This window comes from Theobroma cacao, chromosome 4, assembly GCF_000208745.1.
Source record: "Theobroma cacao cultivar B97-61/B2 chromosome 4, Criollo_cocoa_genome_V2, whole genome shotgun sequence".
NCBI classification, from domain to species: Eukaryota; Viridiplantae; Streptophyta; class Magnoliopsida; order Malvales; family Malvaceae; genus Theobroma; species Theobroma cacao.
In genome coordinates this window covers 11,227,306-11,236,179 of record NC_030853.1, presented here as the reverse complement: position 1 = coordinate 11,236,179, position 8,874 = coordinate 11,227,306, and the positions used below count along the sequence as shown (strand labels likewise).

Here is an 8,874-nt window from a genome sequence, read left to right as displayed (position 1 = left end):
AAAATAAAGGTTATGCATGAAATATGATTGGAGGAATGAGGTTGTCATAACTCGGTACTCTCCTCGAGCCCGTGATAATCGCCGCGATGTCTCGATAGACATTCATTATCCGGAATGCCAACCAAAATCTCGTAAGGCTTTAATATCAGTTTTCTCACCTCCTTTGCGAGCAACAGTTGCTAGTATCATATTTTAAAAGATTATAAGCTATTTCCAAACCAAAATAATAAAAAAATAATTTTCGTCTCTCGAGGGTATTTTGGTCATTTTTTACTAAAAATTTCAAAACCAGCTAATAATGTAGTATGTGAGTGCAAAACACATATTTCATAATAAAAAATAAGTTTAGATGTCTAAAACATTCATTTAAAGTGAAATTATGACTATTTGAATATAATAAAAATATTCAATAAAATATTTCATTTTCTTATAAAATAATTTTTATAGAGTTATCTGTAAGGAATTTTTCTCGCATAAAAGCGAAATAAATTCATACATACTGTAATACAGATAGTCAAGGTATGTAATTTAATTTACAATGACACGTGGGCCCCGAAATGACAAAAGTGAACGAAGGCTGTGAATCTACGATTTTTTAAGAAGTAAAGCCAATTGTAGCCTTTGACGATATCAGCTATCTGCAAACTATCCTGAGCTTGAAATGGGTGGAAAAGAGGGTGATGAGATTATATAATCCCAGTGAGTAAACAAATATCATCTAAAATATCTAAAGTCGAGTAAATGGAGACGATTAAAATAGATCATCATAAAATGGTTCATAACTTCAAAACACATTTCAAATCATCTAAGCCAGTTACATTTCATCCAAACTATACAACGAGGCTTATGAATCTCTTAAAAACTTGGCTCGTGCCAAAACTCATTCTCGGGGATACCTCGGTTGAGGCATCTAACCGAGTCTGCCAAGGTTGTTAAAAAGTTATATACGCACAAAACACATTTTTACATTTAAAAGCACGGTCGTTCCTTGGCGTTGGCTGAATTCACTCTCACGTGGTGGTTTGGCGTGAAGTGAACTCTAAACTTTACCCGAGTATGTCACGACCCGGAACTCCCATCAAGCCCGTGACAACCGTCGCGAAGCCTCGACAGACATTCTTCACCCCGAATGCCAATTGAAACCTAATAAGGCTCTCGTATCAGCTTTCGCATTTCCTCGGTGAGCAATAGTTATCAAATATCGTAATTCAAAGGATTACGAGTCATTTCCAAATCAGAACATAACATATTGTTTTTCTGGCTCACAAGGGCATTTTTGACATTTTTCGTCGAAAATCTCAAAACTTGTTAAAAATGTAGTAGGTAAGCAGAAAATATATATTTAGTGATTTAAAAACAAATTAAGTATCTAAAACGTTCATTTGAAGTGAAAATTTGACCATTTGAATATAATAAAAATATTCAATAAAATAAACTATTTTCCTGTAAAATAATTTTTTATAAAGCTATCGGTAAATAATTCTTATAGCATGAAAGTTAATTATATTCATATATACTATAAAGCAAATAACCAAAGCATAAAATTACTTTTACAGTGACATGTGGGCCCACATCTAACCAAAATGTATTGGAAGCTAAAAACCTACAACTTTTTCTGATTCAAGTCCAAATGAAGGTCCTTGTCAAAGTCAGCTAACTATGAAATTCCCCGAGCTTGAAATGTGAGGAAATGAGGGTGGTGAGATTATAAAATCCTAGTGAGTAAACAGACACAATCTAAACTATCTAAAGGCGAGTAAATGGAGACGAATTAAATTAAGTCATCATACTGTTATTTCATTACCTTTCAACTCATTTCAACCAAATAAATAACTAGGCTTATGATTTCTTGAAAAGCTTGGCTCGTACCAAAAATCATTCTCATACTTAGTTATCAGGGTTACCTTGATCGAGGGTTATCCCAACCGAGTCCTCCAAGGTTGTTAAATGTCTTTACATCCGAAATTTTAGCCATGCCTTGACGTTGGCTGAGTCTCACTCTCACACGGTGGTCCACGTGAAGTGCACTCAAATCTTTACCTCAGGAAATACTTCATCCAACATCTCCCCCTGAAGGTAAATATATAATTGAGTTATCGTGCCCCTCTCATAGGCAGTCCACGAAAACCCCCACCACTACAGTGGCTATGGATTATTTTATCTATCACCTGATTTATAAAATCTTTTTCTGCATGACATGGCAATTTATCGCAACCTAGCTTCTTAAGGCTGAATACACAGTACAAATAATTATAACACTAAAAATCAGTTTAGCCATTCATGCTCATATATTGTCATAAGCCATTCAATTTAAAACCATAAATTTACAACACAAGCAGGCAGGCTCCAATTACTTTATTTTCAAAACTAGTATTCAATTTTTCAGAAAATTTATAAAATCACAATTTCTCCTAAAACATAGCAATTTACCATTTAAACCCATTTTCCATAAAATCACACAATTGAATAAAACTACTCTAGATAATTAAGACGATAATAAGTTTACTCACAGTTTTAGGAGTCGATGTACTCCTAATCCCAGTCTCCAAGCACAATCTCTGTACTTTTACTAATGTAATTTACTCACCACCTATCCATAATGTACAATACATAATTCACCACATCAATGCTTGACCATTATAAAATCAATTCAGGCTCGGTGTATATGCATGATATGATATGAAACTTATCCGACTACCGCTTAAATGCGGTGCTGACCTAATTTGGCCTATTACCCGATTAAATGACAATTGTGTCCGATTTGGCTCCAAATTGCTCCATTTCATTTCTAATATTTGAATTCACTAAATACAATTCCAATAATCTAAAATTCAGCGTAACAACCATCACAATTCTTCTTGAAAATTTCGGCAATTGTGGTGCACTATCACTAAAAATTTTCTCATTCCCTTTTCTCACCATAAATCATCATTTCATCAATTTTTCAGCCAATTCACTTGATCACAAAATCAATTCATTACTTCTACACTTCACATAGGGTTCGGCCATTTAAGGTTCATGGGGAAAATGGATTCTTTTCTTGTTGTTTTGTTTCTAAACATGCTTAACTAACTAAAAACACTAACATAACTTAGAATCAAATCAATCTAACATCATTCTCTCTCCATACCCATTCCAACCAGCCATGAATTCATCATGAAAACATGTAATTTAACTATGGAAAACAAGGAGAAATGCATGGGAAAGGTAGATCACAAGTCAAAATCAAGAAATTTTACCTTTTGTCACTTGTTTCCTTGAATTTTCACCAATTTTTCCTTGAATTTCTCCACCTAGGGTTTTTGTTTTTCTTTTCTCCCTTTGCTCATCTTTGCTCTTGGTTTGGTCGGCCATATGAAAGAAATGAGTTGATTTTTATGCCTTTTTAATAAAGAAATAATAAAATAATAAAAGTATGACACATGGCATTTCCTTATTGGTTCAAATTTTAAATATTTCACTTTTAATTCTTTAATTCTCCACCACACATTTCTCATGTTTATCCATTTCCATGATGAATAAAATCCCTTGGTCTTGACAAGTGTCGGGGGTGAAAATTTATCGATTTGCCCCTAGGGTGGCAAAATTACCATTTCGCCCATATACTCCAAATTATACCGAAATTAAAATTTTTCACTTCTAAACCTCAAATCATACTCTAATAAGTCGAATGGGGCCAAAAAAATATTTTCTAAAATTCCCATTTTGTCTTCAGGTGACAAATGACCATTTTGCCTCTAGATAGTGAAAATTTCGATTTGACTCCAAATTGATCCTCGAACTCTGAATTACCATTTTGAGTCATCCATGGACTGTGAAACTTTTAATTTCACCTTAAAATCCCCATTTTAATTAGTTCGAGGTATAAATCAACTTACTTGTACTTCTAAGCACGATACTGACTTTTAAATATTCTTCCGGGGTTGTTCAAATATACAATCACTCTATTAGTCTCATGTGTAACATGGTAGATAATTTAGGGCTGGGCTTGAACACAGTAGATACCCTACGCGCCTCTCCGACCGAGGTAAGAATATAACTGGATTTCGTGCCCCTCTAATAGGCTAGCCCACAGAACCCGCCACTACAGTGACCAATCTATAACCCACCAATTCAATAAAAATTCAACAACATGACATAGCAATTTTATCATTATCCAGCCTATCAAGGTAAACAACAGTTTATACATTTTTAACACAAATACCCATCTAGCCATTCATGACCAGATTATCATAAGCCATTCAATTCAAAACATAATTTATAACATAGCAAGTAGTCTCTAATTACTCTATTTTCAAAACCATCATTCAATTTCAAGACAATTTTATAAAATCATTTTATTTAATCACATTTTTCATAAAATCACAAAAACGAATTAAAATTCACTTCAAATAATCAAGATGATGAAAAGGTTACTCACAATATCGGGAGTCGAAGTACTCCTAGTCCCGATCTTCGGGTACAACTTCTTTGCCCTTACCGGAGGATTCACCACCTAGACATAATGCATAATCAAGCAATTTACCACATTGGTGCTAAACCGTTATAAAACTAATCTAGGCTCTATATGAATGCATGAAATGGAATGCGAATTGTTCGGATCATCGTCTAAACATGGTGTTCTACATAAATTCAATTGTGTACCTAAATAAAACGGTATTGGCCTAATTCGATCTATCACCCGATTAATTGGCCAATATGTCCAATTTAACTCCAAATAACTCCATTTCTCTACCAAAACTCCAAATCATCAAACACAAATTAAATAACTTGAAATATGGTAAAATCATCCTCACATTTTCTCTTAGAAAAATTCGGCCATGGTGGGTGCATAAACACTATGGTTTTTCCCACTTGATTTTTACACCATATATTATTAATTCCTAACCAAATCACTTGAAATAAAATTAAGTCCACCATCAACACACCATAGGAAAGATTCAACCAATGGAGGGTGATGAAGAAAATGAATTTTTCTTGTTTGCTTTTCATGCTACACATCACTAACTAACTAAAAACACTAGAATATATTGAAATCTAACCAAATACAAGTTTGAAACTCCTCCCCCCATGTCTGGCCAAAAAAGGTATCCTCATGCAAACTTGATTCTCAACCATGGAAAATGAAAAAAAATGCATAGGAAAGGTAGATCACAAGCTAGAATTGAAGAATTTTACCTTTTGTCACTTGATTCTTTAAAATTTTGTGAATTTCTCTTGAATTTCTTAGCTAGGTTTTTGTTCTTCTTCTTTTCTTCCCTTTTCTTCCTTTGGCCGACCAAGAGAAATGAGTTGAGAGGGTTTATGTGCTGGTTTTTAATGTAAATTATAAACAAATATAAGCTTGCCACTTGTCACCATACCATTGGTCCATGTTTAAAAACTTAATAATTAAGCTTTCTTCCACCAGCACATAAAACCCTTCAATTATCCATGATATAAAATGCTAATGGCTGAAATTCATGGGCATGACAAGTGTTAGGTGGTGTAAAATTACAATTTTGCCCCTGAGGTGGCAAAATGATTATTTTGCCCTTATCCTAAAAAAAACGCCGAAATTAAAATTCTTCACTCCTCAAACTCAAATATACTCCAAATGATCAATCTTAGTCAAAAATTTCATCCAACACTCACATTTTAACCTTGGGTGGCAAAATGACCATTTTGCCCTTGGGTAATGAAAATTCCATTTTGACTCCAAATTGATTCTTGAACTCCGAATCACCATATTAAATCATTCTGAGAATTTAAAATTCTAAATTTCATCTTAAAATCTTTATTTGGTCTAGTTCAAGGCTTAATTCAATTTAGTTGTAGCATTCAGTACACTACCATCTTTTGACGATTTTTCGGGGCTTTCCAAGTATGCAAGCATATTGTCAATCACATGACTGACATGGCAAGTATTTTATAAGGTCGGGCTTGACAGAGGTAGTGCATGACATAAAGAATGAAGAAAGAAAGGATGAGGTAGTGGGGGTGGTGGATGGAGGAGATAAATGAGGATAAATATTGGGCCAATGAATAAGGGAATAAGTTGTGCATGAAAATTGAGTGGGTGATGAGTTGGTCCAATGGGAATTGAAGAATAAAAGAGAGAAGAGAAAGGTGGGGAAAGGCTTGGGAAAACCCATGCCTTTGAGAGGAAAAAGAAAGAGAATCGGTTTTGAAAGCTTCACCCGAGAAGAGAGAAGAAAGAAAAAAGAAGAAAAGATAGGAGCAAGTTCGATCTTGGAGAAAAACTGAAAGGTTTTCTCCCATACGCCATTGTTGAAGCTTGAAGGAAATATTGGTGGTTCGGCTTAGTGATTCAAGGGTAAGGAAGGTAAAAGCTATCATTTGCTTGAATGCATGCCTTATGAACCGGTTGTGATATGAGATTATGCTTGTGGTAGCAAGGATCTTCAAGGATTCAAAGAACCAGGTGCACACATGTGGGTTAATCTTAGAAGTATGGTGATTTAAAGAAAGACAAATGATGGGTAAGTGTTTTTAACCTTGAGATCATAAGTGGAAAGGAAAAATGAAATGTGTATTGATTATTTGTGCTTGTGGCAACAATGGTGACCGAAGATGTGAGGAGTTATTGAGTTGCATGTGGAATTCAGGGTAAAATCGGAAGGTAAGCATGCAATGTGGGTATGCTATGTTATATTGGATTTGGTTTGTTGAAAGTTTATAGATTGCATGTTAGATTATTGTGAATAATAAAGGTGAAAAATGTGAATTTAGATAAAAGATTCATTGATTAAGTTACTGCCCATATATGTGTACAATTGAATATAAACATGAAAGCAGACATAATAAGAAAGGTCGGATATTGCGAGGAATTCTTGAAAATAAAGAGAACTAAGAATATGGTATATAGAGCAGCAAATATGAGCCGAATTGTGGTGACGTTCACTAAGTATATTAGGTTTAATTTGCTATCAGGAAATTGAAAATTATAGAAAAGTTACTGTGGGTGTAAATCAAGGAGGATAATTGGTGACCAGCAAGCGAATTAGCTAAAGGCGCATCGAATCAATGACAGAGTAGCATCCCACCATTGTGAGGTGAGTAGAGGGTGTCTATTTCAAAAGATTCCATACTATATAATGTTATATGTATAGTAACTTGTCAATGATTTATTCAATGTCATTGTGGAAAGCATGAGTTGATATAAATGATAGGCGATTGTGAATGCCATGATATTTTAGTTAGCTTTATATATACTATATAAGCTATATATGTAAAGGGTTTTAGAAATCAAGTGTGAGACCTTAACCTTTATAGACTCATAGTTAGTAATAGACACGACATCCCTAATCAAGGGTAATTTCATCATTTCCTTAGTAAGCCTGTCACGACTCGGAACTTCCATCAAGTCTGTGACAACCGTCACGACGTCTCGATAGACATTCATTACCAGGAATGTCAATCGAAACCTCACAAGGCTTAACATAAGTTTTTCTCGCTTCCCCTGTGAGTATTAGTTACTAAAATCATGTTTTGAGAGATTATAAACTATTTCCAAATCAAAACAATAGAAAAATAATTTTTTTCTCATAAGGGCATTTTGGTCATTTTTTCTTAAAAATTTCGAAACTAGCTAAAAATGTAGTATGCAATTATAAAACACATAATTCATAATAAAAAATAAGTTTAAACGTCTATAACCTTCATTTAAAATGAAATTATGATTATTTGGATATAATAAAAAAAATAAAAGAAATATTCAATAAAATATTCTATTTTCTTATAAAACAATATTTTTAGAATTATATGTAATTAATTTTTGCAGTGCAAAAGAAAAATAAATTCATACATACTCTTACATTAAGCCAGAGTATTTAATTTAATTTACAATAACCAGTGGGCCCCTGAATAACCAAAAGTAAAGAAGACTGTGAACCTACAGTTTGAAGGATGCAAATCCAAGGTAGCCTCGATGCAATCAGCTATCTACAGTCTATTCTGAGCCTAAAATGGGTGGAAAGGAGGGTGGTGAGATTATATAATCCCAGTGAGTAAACAAATACCATCTAAAATATCTAAAACCGAGTAAATGGAGACAGATAAAATAGTTTAACATACTGTAATTCTTCACCTTTCAACTTGTTTCAACCAAACAAAATCAATTCATATAAATCGAGTAATCAACATGTCTTATGAATTTCTTAAAACTTTGGCTCTTGCCAAAATCATTCTCATACTCAGTTATTAGGGATACCTTGATCGAAGGCTATCCCAACCGAGTCCGCCAAGGCTATTAAAAAGTTATGTACGCATAAATCATGTTTTTATTTTGAAAACATAGCCGTTCCTTGGCGTTGGCTGAGTTCACCCTCACGTGGTGGTTTGGCGTGAAGTGAACTCTAAAGTGTTAACCTCAGGAGTTATCCATCCACGCCTCTCATACTAAGGTATGAATATAATAGGGTTACCGTGCCCCTCTAATAGGCTGGTCCACGAAACCCGTCCACTGTAACGACTAATTTATAACCCACCATACAATAAAAATTCAATAGCATGACATGGCAATTATTTTATTTTACAGCCTCTCAAGGCAAATTAACAGTTCATACATTTTCAACACAAATACCAATTCAACCATCCATGCCAATATTATCATAAGCCATTTAATTCAAACCATGATTTATAACACAACAATTAGTCTCCAATTACTCCATTTTAAAAACCATAATTCAATCTCAAGACAATTTATAAAATCATTTCATTTAAACACATTTTGTTTATAAAACGTAAAGATTTACCATTTAAACTCATTTTCCATAAAATCACAAAATCGGATAAAAACTACTTTAGATAATTAAGACGATAGTAAGGTTACTCACTATTTCGGGAGTCAAATTTTAAGTACTCCGATTCTTG

General features: G+C 33.8%; 1 long non-coding RNA gene across 2 annotated transcripts; it reads right to left on the bottom strand.

The window, feature by feature from the left end:
* Positions 1,105–8,874, bottom strand: LOC108661726. 2 transcript variants are annotated; one of them, XR_001927501.1, is made up of 3 exons: positions 8,838–8,874; positions 4,421–4,495; positions 1,105–1,143 (listed from the first exon to the last, which is right to left on the bottom strand). It is a non-coding gene; the product is annotated as an uncharacterized LOC108661726 (long non-coding RNA). The 2 variants fall into 2 exon arrangements; XR_001927502.1 differs by lacking the exon at positions 8,838–8,874 and adding an exon at positions 5,179–5,217.